This window comes from Artibeus jamaicensis, unplaced genomic scaffold (assembly GCF_021234435.1).
Source record: "Artibeus jamaicensis isolate MK-2021 breed Jamaican fruit bat unplaced genomic scaffold, CSHL_Jam_final contig_452, whole genome shotgun sequence".
NCBI classification, from domain to species: domain Eukaryota; kingdom Metazoa; phylum Chordata; class Mammalia; order Chiroptera; family Phyllostomidae; genus Artibeus; species Artibeus jamaicensis.
In genome coordinates, this window is record NW_026521837.1 from 14,787,371 (window position 1) to 14,804,249 (window position 16,879).

General features: G+C 37.0%; 1 pseudogene; it reads right to left on the bottom strand.

Moving 5' to 3' along the window:
- The window catches only part of LOC119055442 (dystrophia myotonica WD repeat-containing protein-like), a 31,796-nt pseudogene extending 17,305 nt beyond the window's left edge, over positions 1 to 14,491 (bottom strand).
- Positions 14,492 to 16,879: the final 2,388 nt, after the last annotated feature.

Here is a 16,879-nt window from a genome sequence, read left to right on the forward strand (position 1 = left end):
GGTGTACTAGCTCCACAATATTAAATAAAATAATTTTTCAACATATATTTATTTTGTGCTCATTTAATTGTATTGGGTCATGAGATGTAAAAGAAAAGTTCTGTTTGGAAATTATAAAGATAAAATAGAAACAGAATACCAACTTTGCTAGCTCAAAATTTAACCAAAAAGAAAATCTCCCAACAAAAATACATCTATTTTTTTTATTGATTGATTGATTTTAGAGGGAGAGAAACATTGATTTGTTGTTCCACTTATTTATGCACTCATTGGTTGATTCTTGTATGTACCAGAGATCGAACCTGAAACCTTGTTGTATGGAGACAATGCTCTAACCAACTGAGTTACCTGGCCAAGGTTCATAATGTCTAGTGTTAATTGTTTTCTACTAAACATCACTAGAAATATAAAAATATTTTTGTTTTATTCTTTTAAAATTGTATTGTTTATGCTATTACAGTTCTCCCAACTTTTCCCCTTTGCCCCTTTCCCTCCAGCCTGCCCCCCCCACCCACAGGCAATCCCCACATCCTTGCCCACGTCCATGGTGCGTGGGTATATGTTCTTTGCCTAATCCCTTCACCTTCTTTCAACCAGTCCCCACCTTCTCCCTCCCTTCTTAGAGCTGTACATCTGCTCCATGTTTCTATGCCTCTGATTCCATTTTGTTCATTAGTTTGTTTGATTTATTAGATTCCACTTACAAGTGAGAGCATATGGTATTTTTAAAAGAATAAAATGTTAGAGATACAGGTAAAAATTCATATATAATTTATTTTGGAAGTCTATTATTCTGCTTCATTGTTGCATTTTTATATCCAAGGGTTGAGGGACTGAACACATTTTTTCCAAGTTACTATGTGAAGCGGCAGATGCATGCATTAACAGCAACAATTGTAAATTGGCTTTGGAAAAAATAGAGTCCGGCAGAAATAACGCCTGCTTGTGTGTGGTTGTCTCGCACAAGATGAACAATTTGAATATTTCACCTAAAATGTCATGTGGTGTGGTTGAGTGTCATTTTGTTATGTTACGGAATTACATGCTTATGATTTTGTAATGAAAAAAGGGCATTATTTGTGCCAGATCCTGTATTCAACAATCTACGTTTTGTGTGTTAATGAGGTTGTATCACGGTCACTTCTTTTATAAATTCAACAAACATACATCTTTCAAATGCCTTTTCTGTTTCATGCTTTCTTAGTTTCAAGCTCACTTTTAAAATCCTTTCAGAAGAAAGTCTCCTACTTGCCTTTTTACAAAACACAGTACAAAACTATGATTGAGATCATTCAGATCATGCATTTATTTGATTCAACAGTAAGATTAGTTAATGTTATTTCTAACATTGACATAGAAATAATGATCTTTTCATAAGCATACATTGCAATATTTAAATTCAATTTTATAAAAAATGTTTGAGTATATAGGAATGTGGAACTTGAAAGATAAAGATATTCTACAGTAAGCAGAATCTTTACTCTTCATACCATTCCATTCACATTCATCAAAAAACAGCAAAACAAATTTCATTATTTTATCACTGAACACAGTTTACTCAGAAAGTAAAACAACCTTTATATGTAGGTCTTTCTTATAGCAACACAAAAGACCTTTTAATGTATATATTTTATTACCAGTATTATTCAATTTATGACTTCATACAATATTTATAAGTATTAAATGTGAAAAATCATATTTCATATTATAATTATTTTAAAATTGCTATCTTCTTCTAAAGGAATTAAGAACATGTTAGCAAAAGTAGTCATATTTTACATATTCTAAAATTAATATATTCATTCTTTTCTTTGAAAAGTTTAAGAACCCCACAAAATCTTGGATTAAATGGCATAGACATGCATTAAACACTAACCATCACATCTTTTCAGGTAATTTGCACATATATCACCTCACAGTTATCTTTTTCTTCTTCTGGTGTAATGAGAACATGTGATATTAGAGTCAAGCATACAATAGAGTACTATTTAATACAATAGAGTATTATTAAATATTGTCACCAGGCCATGCATGAGATCCCCAGAACTTATTCATCTTTTAACTGAAAGTTTTCACCCTTTGCCCAACCTCTACCCTCTCTCCTCTTCCTGACAACCACCATTCTATAATTTGGTTTGATGAATTTAACTTTTATTTATTTCATGTGTAAGTGACATTGTATAGTATTTGTCTCTCACTGTCTGGCTTATCTCACTTAGAACAATATCCTCAAGGTTGACTCATCATTATATTGTTGCCCACATAATGATTCTTTTTATGGCTGAATAATATTATAAGTGTGTGTGTATATATATATATATATACACATATATATATCATCATAATTTTCTTTAACCATTCATCTGTCAACAGATACTTAGGTTGTTTCTATATCCCAGCTATTATGAATAATATAATACTATTATACCCCCAATGACCATTAGAGTATAGATATTTCTTCAAGACACTGATTTCATTTCCTTTGAATATATACCCAGTAGTGGGATTGCTGGATTGTATTGTAGATCCATTTTTAATTTTTTGAGCAACCTTCATACTGTGGCTACACGAATTTACATTATGGCCAACAGTGCACAAGGGTTCCTTTTTCCGCACACTCATGCCAACATTTATCTGCTGTATGTTTTATTAAAAACAATCCTAACAGGTATAGGGTGATATCTCACTATGGTTTTGATTTGCATTTTCCCGATTATTAGTGATGTTAAACATCTCTTTTCAGTACCTGTTGGCCCTTTGTATGTTTTATTTAGAAAAAAATTCATTCAGGTCTTTTGCCCATTTTTAAATTGGGTTATTAGTTTTTTGCTATTGACTTGTAGAAATTTCTTCTGTATTTTAGATATTAAACCCCTATCAGATATGTGGTTTGCAAATATTTCCTCCCACTTCATAGGTTGTATTTCCATTTTGTTGACTATTTCTTTTGCTGTGCAGAAGCATTTTAGTGTGATATGCTCCCATTTATTTTTGTTATTGTTGCTTGTACTTTTGATATCACATCCAAAAAAATCATTGCCAAGATCAATGTCAAGGAGCTTTTCTTTACATTTTTTTCCAGGATTTATAGTTTTAGGTTTTACGTTCAAGTTTTTATGTATTTTTGAGTTAGTTTTTTGTGTATGGTATATGATAGTGGTTCAGTTTCATTCTCCTGCATGTGATTCTTGGTTCCCCAGCACCATTTATTGAAGAGACTGTCCTTTGCCCACTGTGCACCCTTGTCATGTATAAACTAACTGTAATGTGTAGGTTTACTTCTAGGCTTTCCATTTTGTTGCATTGGTGTATGTGTCTATCTTTATTTAGTATCACACTGTTTTGATAACTATAGCTTTGTAAAAGAGCTTGATATCAGAAATGTGAGGCCTCCAGTTTTGTTCTTTCTCAAGATTGCTTAGGCTATTAAGGGTCTTTTGTGGTTCCATACAAATGTTAGAACTGTTTTCTCTACTTCTGTGACCACGCCATTAAAATTTTGATAGGGATTGCATTGAATTTTAAATCACTTTGAATAATATGGACATTTTCATATTATTAATTCTTCTGATCAAAGAACTCATATCTTTCTACTTGTGTCTTCTTCAATATATTTGGCCAATGTCTTACAGTTTTGGTATACAAATTATTTACCTCTTTGGTTAAATTAATTATTAAAGAATTTATTGGATGATATTACAAAGAAGATTTATTTCTTAATTTCTTATTTCTAGATGGTTTTTTCTTCAATTTTTTTGAAATTTTTATTTATTTTATTTTTATTTAAATGTATTGGGGTGACATAGGTTAATGAGATTATATAGGCTTCAAGTGTACATTTCTATGATACATGTTCTGTATATTGTACATCCTAGACAGTGTACCTTTTTCCCACATAGTCACTGTTCTGACAAAGAAGAAAAGAGTTACAAATACAATGAATATAAAAAAGATAGAAAACCTTTCATTAATTTTCCTCTTCCTCTTCTTTCTACTTCATCTTTCACTGACTCTTTTGCCTTCCTCTCCCAGGGGCCCTTGTGATTAAATCCGTCCCCAAATTATTTAAGAGTCTAATTTAATGTCACCTGACTAGCAATCTTTAATATCAAGTGTAAAAGCCCCTTCCCATAAAATATTAACAGATATTAATTCATAGACCCTAAGATTGAAATATAGGCATTTTGGAGGGGTGAGAGTAAGGGATGGGAAGGCATTACTCTGTCTGCAAAACCTATGATTCATGACAGTTATTCAGCATTCATAATACTCCAAATACAGCAGTTATTCAAATTCAACAAAACCTTTGTACACTCTGTAAGTAATCTTGAAGTATACTTTCAATTCCTCCTCTGAAAAAGCAAAGCAGACCTTTGAAAGTGTATTTTCATTATTTCATACTGATATAAGTTCACTTCAATTTGTACTTAATAAAACTTTTTAGTTCAGATATGAGACCTATTCTGAAAAGGTTCAGTGGGATGGAAAACTGTCTTTCTGACTTTTTCTTACACTAAAGTAATGCACAGTATACTTCAAATATGTAGGAATTGTTACAATCTCTGAAAGCAGGTACCTTGCAATGAATTTAATTTAATCTTTACAAAATAACTTGCCTGTAAAACACAGTTCATGAGGCTGTGCTCAACAATGACTTTCATTTATAGCAAAATAAAATGGTTCAGAGTACAGCTAGTATCTCTACTTCATACACTACACTGGAGTTATGATTTTAAGTAACATCATTTTTCTGCCTAGTACTGAATGCAATTTTAAAGTTGTCAAAGTCAAAAATACTTTACAATACAAATAATCTCTACAAAATATAGTTTCTAACACAGCAAAGTCTCAAGCTATTAGTTTCTTGTCCAAATCTTTTATAAAAATAGTAATCTTACTTTTTATTATATTCAATTAAGAAAAATTTGGCAAACTTCAATATTGTGCTATGATCAGGATTATAAGCTACAAATTAGAAGTGTTATCAAATTATCAAGGTAGCAATCATATAAAAACTATTTTAGCAAATAGTGATGTGAATATATAGCAGCTTGTTCTTCTCTACAAATATACATATTATGATGCACCTTATAAATAATTGTGTGAATTTTATTTTTAAAATACATAGATACAAATAAATATATATATATATATATATATATATATATATATATATACACACACACACATATATACAAAAGCTACAGCTTTGGTTATTGATACAACCTTTAAAAATAAAACTAGATGGGATCCAAGATGGTGGAGGAGTAAGTGAAACCTACACTAACATCCCCCCAAAGCCAAACTGAGAAGTGGGAACAACAAGTGCTGCCAAAGATGTGGAGAAAGGGAAACCCTTTTGCACTGCCAGTGGGAATGCAGATTGGTGCAGCCACAGTGGAAAACAACATGGAGATGCCTGAAAAATTAAAAATGCATCTGCCTTTTGATCCAGCAATCCCGCTTCTAGGAATATATCTGAAGGAACCCAAAACACTAATTCAAAAGAATATAAGCACCCTTGTGTTTATTGCAGCATTATTTACAATAGAAAAGATATGGATTCAGCCCAAGAGTTCATCAACCGATAAATGGATAAAACAACTATGGGATATTTACATATTGGACTTCAAGTCAGCCATAAAAAATAAGAAAATTTTACCCTTTGCAACAATGTGGATGGCCCTGGAGGACATTATACTAAGTGAAATAAGCCAGAGAAAGACAAATACCATGTGGTTTCACTCACATGTGGAATCTAACAAAGTAACGGAACTAACAAGAAAGAGACAGACTCATAGGTGGAAAGCAGATGACAGCTACAGAGAGTGCAGGAGGTTAGGGGTTGGAGGGATTGAGCAAAAAGTACTCATAGCCATAGACAACAAGGTGTTGGTTGCTGGGGAGAGGTGTCCATGGGGACTAAATGGCAATGGAAAAAATATAAAAAAGAATATAGCCCTGGCTGGTGTAGCTCAGTGGGCTGAGCATGGGCTGGGAACCAAGGGGTTGCCTGTTTGATTCCCAGTCAGGGTACATGCCTGGGTTGTGGGCCAGGTCCCCAGTGGGGGCCACGTGAGATGCAACCATACATTGATGTTTCTCTCCCTCTCTTTCTTCCTCCCTTTCTTCTCTCTAAAAATGAATAAATAAAATCCTTAAAAAATAAAAAAGATTATATATTTTTAATTAAAATAAATTCATATCACATACCACATTTTAGAAAGAGGATTGTTTTGCTAATTATGCAAAATATGTATAACAATATTCAACTACTCCAGAGATATTATAGCAATAATGAAAAGATAGCATGCAATACTGTCAAAATGAGTACAGATATGATATCAACTCTAAAACTGATGGAGTTACTAAACAGCTAGAAATACTGTATCTCCTAAATAATAATAATAAATTTAGTGACTGTCAGGTTTAAGACATAAAGAATTTAAAAAATGCTGGAGAAACAAGTGTTCCAGAGGCTGGAATTTGCAACATTAGATAATTAGAATAGAATAGAATAGAATAGAATAGAATAGAATAGAATAGAATAGAATAGAATAGAATAGAAGTAGGGCAGAGTAGTGTAGAAAAGAAAGGAAGCTGGGGAAGCAGTATGAGAAAAATTAATTTCTGGGAATATTTGAGAATGAAAGAAAGGCATATGAATTCAGACTGAGAGCATGCGACCCCAGCCAAGTGGAACAAATAAAACAAAAAAATGAGCAAACAAACAAAACCCTCATATCTATTCAAATTAATGAAAATTAGGGGAAAAGAATAATTCCTGAATAATTGCAACAAAAGGAAAAAAACACATTGACAGAAGAATGCTCAATACCAGTGTGAGATACAAGATCACTAATCAATGTAAAAGACAGGCATCACAAAAACAGGTAGAAGAGAAAGTTTGCATATAAAGGGATAACAGCTTGACGGCTGCATCATCATCAGTGACAATAAAAATTTGAAGTCAATGGAATGACTCTTTAAAGAACTAACAGAGGTTAAATAACAAATAAAATAATACAGCCAGCAAATCTTTATAGCAAGCATAAGTATAAAACTAAGACATTCTAATATTTTTAAAGTTAATTTGTTCAAAATGAAGTCCCTGATAATCTCTCGAAAATCATTACCTTTCACATTTGTCTCCATCTCAGTTAATAGCAAATATCCCCTGATAGTTGCTTGGACTTAAACCTCTAAGTTATCCTTGGCTTCTCTTTTGCCTCACAGTCTATATTGGAAGCATTGTCATATCCTATCAGCTAAGTCTTCAAAGGATACCTAGACTGTGACACATCTCTTCACCCACACGGAACACTCTCCTCCAAGCCACCATCATTTCTCACAGATATGACAAGAGCCTATTACTAGCTTCTGTTTGTGCTCCTCTACAAACTATAACGTGCAGAGTAAACCTGCTAGGACAGATCAGATCACTTCTTGATTCAAAACCTTGTAATACCTTCCATCTCTCGGTAAGGCATGACCTTGCAAGCCATGTATCCTCTGGATACACATTACACCTCTGTTCAGGCACATCCACAAGTCTCCAAATAATTCTTTCTGCTATAACCTTACTGGCTTTCTTGCTATATCTTGAACATGCCATGTCCCTTATCTGTTCCATTCATCTGTAATGTGTTTTCATTAGATACTTTCATATTCTCTCAGTTCTTTCAGGTCTTGATTCAAAAGTCACCTTCCCAGTAAGGTCTTCCTTGACAAACCTATCTAAAAATCTCATACCATATATTTATGCTTCATTTTCTCTGCTACACAATGTAATATCTTAATATATTTTATTTTATCTTATTTATTGCCCGTCTTTACGCCTATAATTTTAGACCCATTGAGCAGAGATATTTTTTCTTTTTTTATTTTATTTAGTTATTTTTCAAGTACAGTTTTTTTGTCTATTTCTCCCATCCCAGCCCCCCACCACATGCTCCCCACCTCCCTCCCATTTCTACCCCCCTTAGTTCTCGTCCCTGTGTCTTTCATACTTGTTCCTCAAAATCCCTCCCCATTTTCCCCTTAAATTCCCTTCCCTCTCCCCTCTGATCACTGTCCCCCTGTTCTCTAATTCAGTGTCTTTGTTTTTATTCTGCTTCCTTGTTTGTTTTGTTGTTTAGCTTCCTGTTAAAGGTGAGATCATATGGTATTTGTCTTTCAACACCTGGCCTATTTCACTCAGCATAATGCTTTCCAGTTCCATCCATGTTGTTGCAAAGGGTAGTAGCTCCTTCTTTCTCTCTGCTGCATAGAATTCCATTGTGTATATGTACCACAATTTTTGGATCCATTCATTTACTGATGGGCACCTAGGTTGTTTCCAGCTCTTGGCTATTGTAAATTGTGCTGCTATGAACATTGTGGGGCATAGGTTCTTTGAAATTGATGTTTTAGGATTCTCGGACTATAATCCTAGCAGTGGAATTGCTGGGTCAAAAGGCAGGTCGATTTTTATTTTTCTGAGAAAATTTCATACTTTTTTCCATAATGGTTGTACCAGTCTGCAATTCCACCAACAGTGAACTGAGGACTCCTTTTCCCCACACCCTCTCCAACATTTGTTGTTGGTTGTTTTGTTTATGATAGCCATCCTGACTGGTGTAAAGTAGTATCTCATTGTGGTTTTAATTTGCATCTCTCTGATAGCTAACGATATTGAGCATCTCTCCATGTGTCTCTGGATATTCTGTATGTCCTCCTTGGAGAATTGTCTGTTCAGGTTCTTTTCCCATTTTTTAATTGTGTTAGATGTCTTCTTAGAGTGGAGTCATGTAAGTTCTTTGTATATTTTGGAGATTAAACCTTTGTCTGAGGTATCATTGGCAAATGTTTTCCCATACAGTTGGCTGTCTTATTAATTTAATACTGTTTTCTTTAGCCACACACAAGGTTTTAATTTTGATGAGATCCCATTTGTTTATTTTTTCTTTTACATTCCTTGCTCTAGGGGACATATCGGTAAAAATGTTGCTGCGTGAAATATCTGAGATTTTCTTGCCAGTGTTCTCCTCTAGGACTTTAATGGTGTCATGGCTTATATTTAAGTCTTTTATCCACCTTGAATTTATTGTTGTGTATGGTGTAAGTTGGTGCTCAAGTTTCATTTTTTTGCACGTAGCTGTCCAGTTCTCCCAACACCATTTGTTGAAGAGGCTATCTTTATTCCATTTTATGTTACTGTCCCCTTTGTCGAATATTAATTGACTGTAGAGAGTTCAGTTGATTTCTGGGCTCTCTGTTCTGTTCCATTGGTCTATGTGCCTGCTTTTATGCCAGTACCACGGTGTTTTGATTACAGTGGCCTTGTAATACAATTTGATATCAGGTATTGTGGTCCCTCCTACTTTGTTCTTCTTTCTCAAAAGTGCAGCTGCTATTCGGGGTCACTTATGGTTCCACATAAATTTTTGAAGTATTTGTTCTATGTCTGTGAAATATGCCATTGGTACTTTAATACATATTGCATTGAATCTGCAAATTACTTTGGGTAGTATGGACATTTCGATGATGTTAATTCTTCCAATCCATGAACAAGGTATATATTTACATTTGTTTGTGTCTTCCCTGATTTCTGTCTTCAGTGCTGTGTAGTTTTCTGCATACAGGTCTTTTACATCCTTGGTTAGGTTTATTCCCAGATATTTTATTTTTCTTTTTGCTATATCGAATGGGATTTTTTTCTTGATTTCTACTTTTGCTGATTCATTGTTAGTGTACAAAAACGCCTTTAATTTCTGAATATTGACTTCCTATCCTGCTGTTTTGCCAAATTTATTAATTAGTTCGAGCAGTTTTTGGGTAGAGTCTATAGGATTTTCCATGTACACTATCATGTCATCTGCAAGCAGTGACAGTTTTGCTTCCTCCTTTCCTATTTGGATGCCTTTTATTTCCTTTTCTTGTCTGACAGCTATGGCCAAAACTTCCAAAACTATATTGAATAGAAGTGGTGAAAGTGGACATGCTTGTCTTGTTCCTGATCTTAGTGGAAAAGCTTTTAGTTTTTGCCCATTGAGTATGATGTTGGCTGTAGGTCTCTCATACATGGCCTTTATTGTATTGAGGAATGCTCCCTCTATTCCCACTTTGCTGAGTGTTTTTATCATAAATGGGTGTTGTACCTTATCAAAAGCTTTTTCCGTGTCTATTGATATGATCATGTGGTTTTTGTCTTTGCTTTTGTTTGTGTGATGTATTACATTTACTGATTTGCGGATGTTGAACCATCCTTACGTCCCTGGGATGAATCCCACTTGTCATGGTGTATGATCTTTTGGATATATTGTTGGATGCGATTTGCCAATATTTTATTGAGAATTTTAGCATCTATGTTCATCAGCAATATTGGCCTGAAGTTCTCTTTCTTTGTTGTGTCTCTATCTGGTTTTGGAATTAGGATGATGCTGGCTTCATAAAAAAAATTTGGGAGTTTTCCATCCTTCTGGATTTTTTGGAATAGTCTGTGAAGAATAGGGGTTAGCTCTTCCTTAAATGCTTTGTAGAATTCTCCTGTGAAACCATCTGGTCCAGGGCTTTTGTGTGATGGAGGTTTTTGATTACTGCTTCAATTTCTTTTGCTATTATTGGTGTGTTCAGATTTTCTGTTTCTTTTTCATTGAGTTTTGGAAGATTGTATTTTTCTAGAAATGTTTCCCCTAGGTTTTCAAATTTCTTGGTGTACAGTTCTTCATAGTAATTTCTTACAGTCCCTTCTATTTCTGTGGTATCAGTTGTAATCTCTCCTCTTTCATTTCTGATTGTGTTTATTTGAGTCCTCTCTCTTCTTTTCTTGATGAGCCTACTTAAAAACTTATCTATTTTGTTTATCTTTTCAAAGAACCAACTCCTCGATTAATTGATCCTTAGGATTGTGCTTTTAATCTCTATGTCATTTAGTTCTGCTCTAATCTTGGTTATGTCCTTCCTTCTGCTTGCTCTGGGCTGTCTTTGTTGTTGTTCCTTGAGTTCTTGCAGGTGTAGGGTTAGGTTGTTTGTTTGAAATGTTTCTATCTTCTTTAAGTAGGCCTGTATTGCTATAAACTTCCCTCTTGGGACTGCCTTCGCTGTGTCCCATAAGTTTTGGGTTTTTGTGAGTTTGTTTTCATTTGTTTCCAGAAACTTTTTGATTTCTTCCCTAATTTCATTCTTGACCCATTCATTGTTTAATAGCATACCATTCAGTCTCCATGATTTTGGGCGCTTTGGGTTTTTTCCTCTGGGGTTGATTTCCAATTTCAGTCCCTTGTGGTCAGAGAAAATTCTTGGTATGATTTCAATTTTCTTGAATTTGTTGAGGCTTGTTTTGTGCCCTATCATGTGGTCTGTCTTTGAAAATGTTCCATGTGCATTTGAAAAGAATGTGTATTTAGCTTCTTTGGGATGAAGGGGTCTGTATATATCAGTTAAGTCCATTTCATCAAGGGTGTTGTTTAATGCCGCAATATCTTTGTTGATATTTTGTCTGGAAGATCTGTCCGTTTTTGATAGTGGGGTGTTAAAATCCCCTACTATAATTGTGTTGCTGTCAATATCTTTCTTGAAATCCTCTAAGATTTTCTTGATATATTTGGGTGCTTCTATTTTGGGTGCATATATATTTACAATGTCTTCTTGGTGGATTCTTCCCTTGAGTATAATGAAGTGACCTTCCGGGTCTCTCTCTATGGCCCTGTTTTTGAAGTCTATTTTGTCTGATATGAGAATTGCTACCCCAGCTTTTTTTTCTTGTCCGTTTGCTTGGTAAATTTGTTTCTAGCCTTTCACTTTTAGTCTGTGATCGTCTTTTGTCCTGAGGTGGGTCTCTTGTAGGCAGCATATGTGAGGGTCATGCTTTCTTATCCGTTCAGCTATTCTGTGTCTTTTGATTGGAGCATTTAATCCATTTACATTTAAGGTTATTATTGATAGGTACTTATTCATTGCCATTATTGTACCTGTGTTCTTCTCTGACTCTCACTTTTCCTTCCTTTCCTTAAAGCAATCCTTGTAGTATTTCTTGTAGGACTGGTTTGGTGGGGGCCTATTCTTTTAGACTTCTTTTGTCTTGGAAGCTCTTTATTTGGCCTTCTATCTTGATTGAGAGCCTTGCTGGGTAAAATAGCCTTGGTTGTAGGCCTCCGTTCCTCATTACTTGGAATATTTCTTGCCATTCTCTTCTTGCTTGGAGTGTTTCCATTGAGAAGTCAGTGGATAACCTTATTGGGGCTCCCTTCTATGTTACTTCTTTTTTCTCCCTTGCTGCCTTTAAGATTCTTTCTTTGTCTAGGAATTTTGCCATTTTGATGATGATGTGTCTTGAAGTGGGCCTCCTTGGGTTCCTCTTGGTTGGCACTCTCTGTGATTCCTGGATTTGTGTGACTTTCTCTCATGAAATTAGGGAAATTTTCTCTCATTACTCTTTCAAATATGTTTTCTATCCCTTGTTTTTCTTCTCCTTCTGGTATCCCTATTATTTGGATATTATTACGTTTCATATTGTCTTGTATTTCTCTTAATCCCTCTTCATTCTTTCTGAGTTTCTTTTCCTTTTCCTGCTCTTTCCGTGAGATGCTTTCTACTTTGTCCTCCAACTCGCTAATCCGATCCTCGACCTCATCAATGCTACTTTTGAAACTTTCTACCATGTTCCTCAATTCGGAAATTGTATTCTTCATTTCCTCTTGCCCCTTGCTGATAATTTCTATTTCCTTTTTCATGTTGATATAGTTTTCGGTGAGATCATTGTAGCTCCCCTGTAGTTTCTGGTAGCTCATTGTGAGCTCTTTGAACTACGTGATAACCAGTACTTTGAATTCACTATCTGATAGTTGATTAGCCTCTATTTCATCTAACATTCTTTCTGAAATTTCTGCTTTTTCTTTCATTTGGGGATTGTTTCTTTGTCTTCCCATTGTTTGTGAGACTCTTCTTGTTAGCCTCAGCTTCTAAAATTGATCTGTTCTGACTCCCTGGGTTTATGTTATGAACCTCTGTGGTATAATACCTGTGAATTTCAGTGGTGCAGACTCCTTCAGATATCTTGATGTTCTCCATTTCCACCTACTCTTTTTATCATGTACGTGCAATCAGTTGGAGGGGGAGGCAAAACGGTTTATGACAGCAGAAGAGTTTTTATGATATTTACAGTCACAGCTGGTAGAGAGGAGATAGACGATCTTTAGGCTATATATAGTGTTAACTGTATTCTTCAGCTCAACTTGCCACTTTTACGAAAGGATGGACAAAAGATAAGCCTCTTGTTGGGGAGGGAAGGCTTGTTAGTTGGAACTAGAAAGCAGTGAGGTTGCAGATGGTCAGATTTTGAGGTAAGGTGGGTGTAAGTAACAGTAAACAGGTGTAGTGTGTGAGTAAATAGAGTTAATCACTACAGTAATATAATTCAGGGACCTGTACAATGGGCTAAGATCCAGGAGATGTGTTGTGAAGTATTTACTATTGTATAGATCAGCTATTATTTACACTAATATTAGAGCAGCACTCCTATGTGATCTATTTGAGTGGGGGGTATAGAGCTTTAGGTAGTGTGCTAAAGGAAAACAAGTGTCATGGGGTATAGAGGATTAGCAAAGCATTGTGGAGGAAAGAACAGGGTGAGCCTGTCTAATAATACAATATAACTACTCAAGCCTGAGAAGCATATACAGAAAGAGGAGGAATACAGAGATACTATTAAAATATAAAAGTGAGAATAATGAAAAAAATATGCAACACCTCGTGGCTTCTCTGCTATAGGAAGATGAAATTTGTCTCTCTGTCTCTACTGTTGAGATGCCCCCTCTATGGGTCCCATTCTGGTCCTTTCACAGTTCCTTGTTGTTTGTGTCTCTTGTGGGTAAAAGAAAATGAAGCAACAAGCAAACAAACAAACAAAAAGGCAGGAGAAGGGAGGCGAAAGCGATGAGTTTAAGAGGAAAGGAAGAAGGACTAAAACAGGGAAAAAGAGAGGAGAGGAACAAAGTATAGAAAGATAAAGCAGTAATAAAATTTAAAAATATATAAGATTACTAAACAAATGCACAAAAAAGTTACTAAAAAAAGGGGGGAACCCCCAAAATAAACAAACAACAAAAAACAATAACAACAACAACAGAGAAACCCTTTTTGGTTTCTTGTTGGTTTCAAACTCTCCAGACTGGTTTTTCTGGTTGCAGCAGGATCTCTCTGTGGGCTGGGATGCCCACGCAAGTGCGCGTACCAGCCAGGCTACCATACTGGGGTGTGGGCGCCCACACACTCGCCAAGCTTCTTGGGACCCACGGGTTCTGGTAGGGTCCTTCCTAGTCCTGTGGAGGGACTCAACCATTTCTGCGCCAATGCATACCGGCCAGGTGAAACTGGCAAGGTGCTTCCAGTCCTGTGTCGGGGACTCAGAGGCTTCTGCGCCTATGTGCACCCGCCAAGCTGTCTGGGATCCGAGAAACCAGCAAGGTACCTCCGAGCCCTGTGGCAGGGACCCAGAAGCCTCCGCACCCATGCCGGCCTGCCTGACCTTCCGGGACGATTCCCAGTCCTGTGGTGGAGCCCTAAATGCCTCCACTTTCCCCCTGGCTCGCTGCAAGGCCGGGTGGGAAGCAAGCCAAGCTGCCCTGGCAGGAGAAAACCTCAGTCCACTTAAAAAAAAAAAAAAACTCTCCAGATAGCCTGCCTCTCAGTACAGCTCAGTCACCAACCAGACCAGTGAGGCCAATGTGTCTCTCAACCCTCCCAGGCTTGCGATCACAGAGTCTGCAGTTGAACAAGGCCCTGTGTCTTTCTTTGTAACCCTCCCGGATAATGCAAGCAGGCAAGCAGACAGGTCTCTGCCGGGCATTGTCCAGTTTTGCTTATATGGAGAGCGGAGGAGCTGCTGGCCCGTGCTGGTGGCCACTGGGGCCGCTGGGTACCCAGGCTCCTGTGGCAGACGCCTCTGGTGTTGGTCTCAGACCAATGGCTCTGGTCCCTGGCCATAGAGGCAGCACCGGGGCCACCTGGCCAGGGGTGCCGGCCCCGACGGCTGCTTTGTCTTTACTTCGGTCCCCGAGACCCCACTGACCTGCCACTTTCTGGTGTCTCAGCGTCCGTCACAATCTCTGTTCTTTTAATTTCACAAATGCTGGATAACCGATGGATTAGTGCACTGCTTTTCTATAGATCTGCCAGGATTTTCACCCACGAGTACGGGAGCTAGAATCCGCTCCGTCCTACTCTATCGCCATCTTCCTTTGTCCCAGAGATTTTTATATGTATTCCCTTATGCAAAGCATAAGATATGCACTAATTTGAATAAGTGAATAAAAAAGAACATTTATCACTAAAAGTCGGTCACTAAAGGGATTTCTAAAAGGTACACTTCACAAAGGACAACAATTCTATAAGGAATGTGGAGATGTAAGAAGGAAATAAAGAAACTAATAAATACAGTTTAATCTAAACAGCAATTGATTGCAACAATTTATAAGGTTGAAAAAAGTAAACAGCCTAAGGCATTGTTCAGGAGAGCAAAGATCTTGACAAAATACAAGCCTTATTAAGTAAGTGTGTATGTAGCAATGTTGGGAACCACCCTGCCTGGTTTTAGGAGATGTAACCCCCCCCCCCCATAGCTAAGGCTGAGTGAGCGGCCTTCGGACCTTAAACCACTAAGGAGACACACCTTATCTCCCTGGCAGGAGAGCCACTTCTCCTTTTTCCATAACTGGCCTCCAATGCTTGATCAGTTAGCCAATGAAGGGTAAGATTCCCCACGGGGGGAACCACCTAAGACAGGCATGATCACTTGAAGGCTCCAGGGAAGGACTTGGGGGGCTATGGAGAAAGGGGGTGATGGACCCTCCCCCCCCAGCTTTGACAAAGCCTGAGTCCTCTTTGTCTGTCTGTGAGAAGTCTCCGAGAATTCCTTGGCTATCTGCCTCCTCTGCCTGACTTAAGCCTGAAAACAATGACCAAGGGTTGTACAGCCCTGTGCTGGGAATGGTGGGTTCTCTGGGTGATTAGGCCTGAGAAAGGATGTGTAAAATCCTGTGAAGCCTGCTTTGCTAAGATGCTCTTAGTTAAATGATAAAGGCCTGGGCAGAAAATGAGTTTGTTTTCCCAAAGTTTTGTAGCCTTTTAGTTGATAGACCCTGACTTAGAAGAAGCCCTAATAGTTCTTTGTATGCTATCTACTGTATACTGCCTGACAATAATTAATAAGTTCTATCTGAACTCCTGTGCAAAAAAAAAAAAAAAACAATAAAAGCCTGTCTAGGCAAGGGTTGAGGTGCTCTCCTCCTGAGAGGGTGGCCAGGACATTCTGAGGCACTCCTCTTTGAGGGAGTAGCCATGCTGGTCCTTTTACTCCACAGGACTTGGTAGTCTGTGTGAATTTGTCTTGATTTTCCATCCAAACCACAACCGGCACTGCAGGCCAGTACACACGTCATAGCAACACCAATGATATTTACTAAAAAGACAAAAATAGAGTAGATTCCAAGCAAGTAAACTGATGAAAAGGGGGAGGAGTGAATGACATTGGAAAGGTACTAAATCATTTCCCAAAAAGACACAAAAAGAAAAAAAAGAAAACAAAGAAATAGGAGTGGAAAACAACAGAAAAAAGAGACCTTGTAACCTGGTAATCAAAACAAAATCAACCTATTTTCTGAATGTGTTAGGAATAAAAGGGCCCCACTAAACGCATATAGTCAGAGTATAATTGAAAATAAAAGGACAAAGAATGATTGACCAGAACCACCGCCACAAAAAAGGCTGATATAGCTAAAAGCATGAATAAAAATAAAGTTTTTTAATTTTTTTATTGTTGTTCAAGTACAGTTTTCTCCATTTTACCCCACCACACCCACCCATCCCACACATCCCCAACTCCCGCTCTTGAACTTACCCG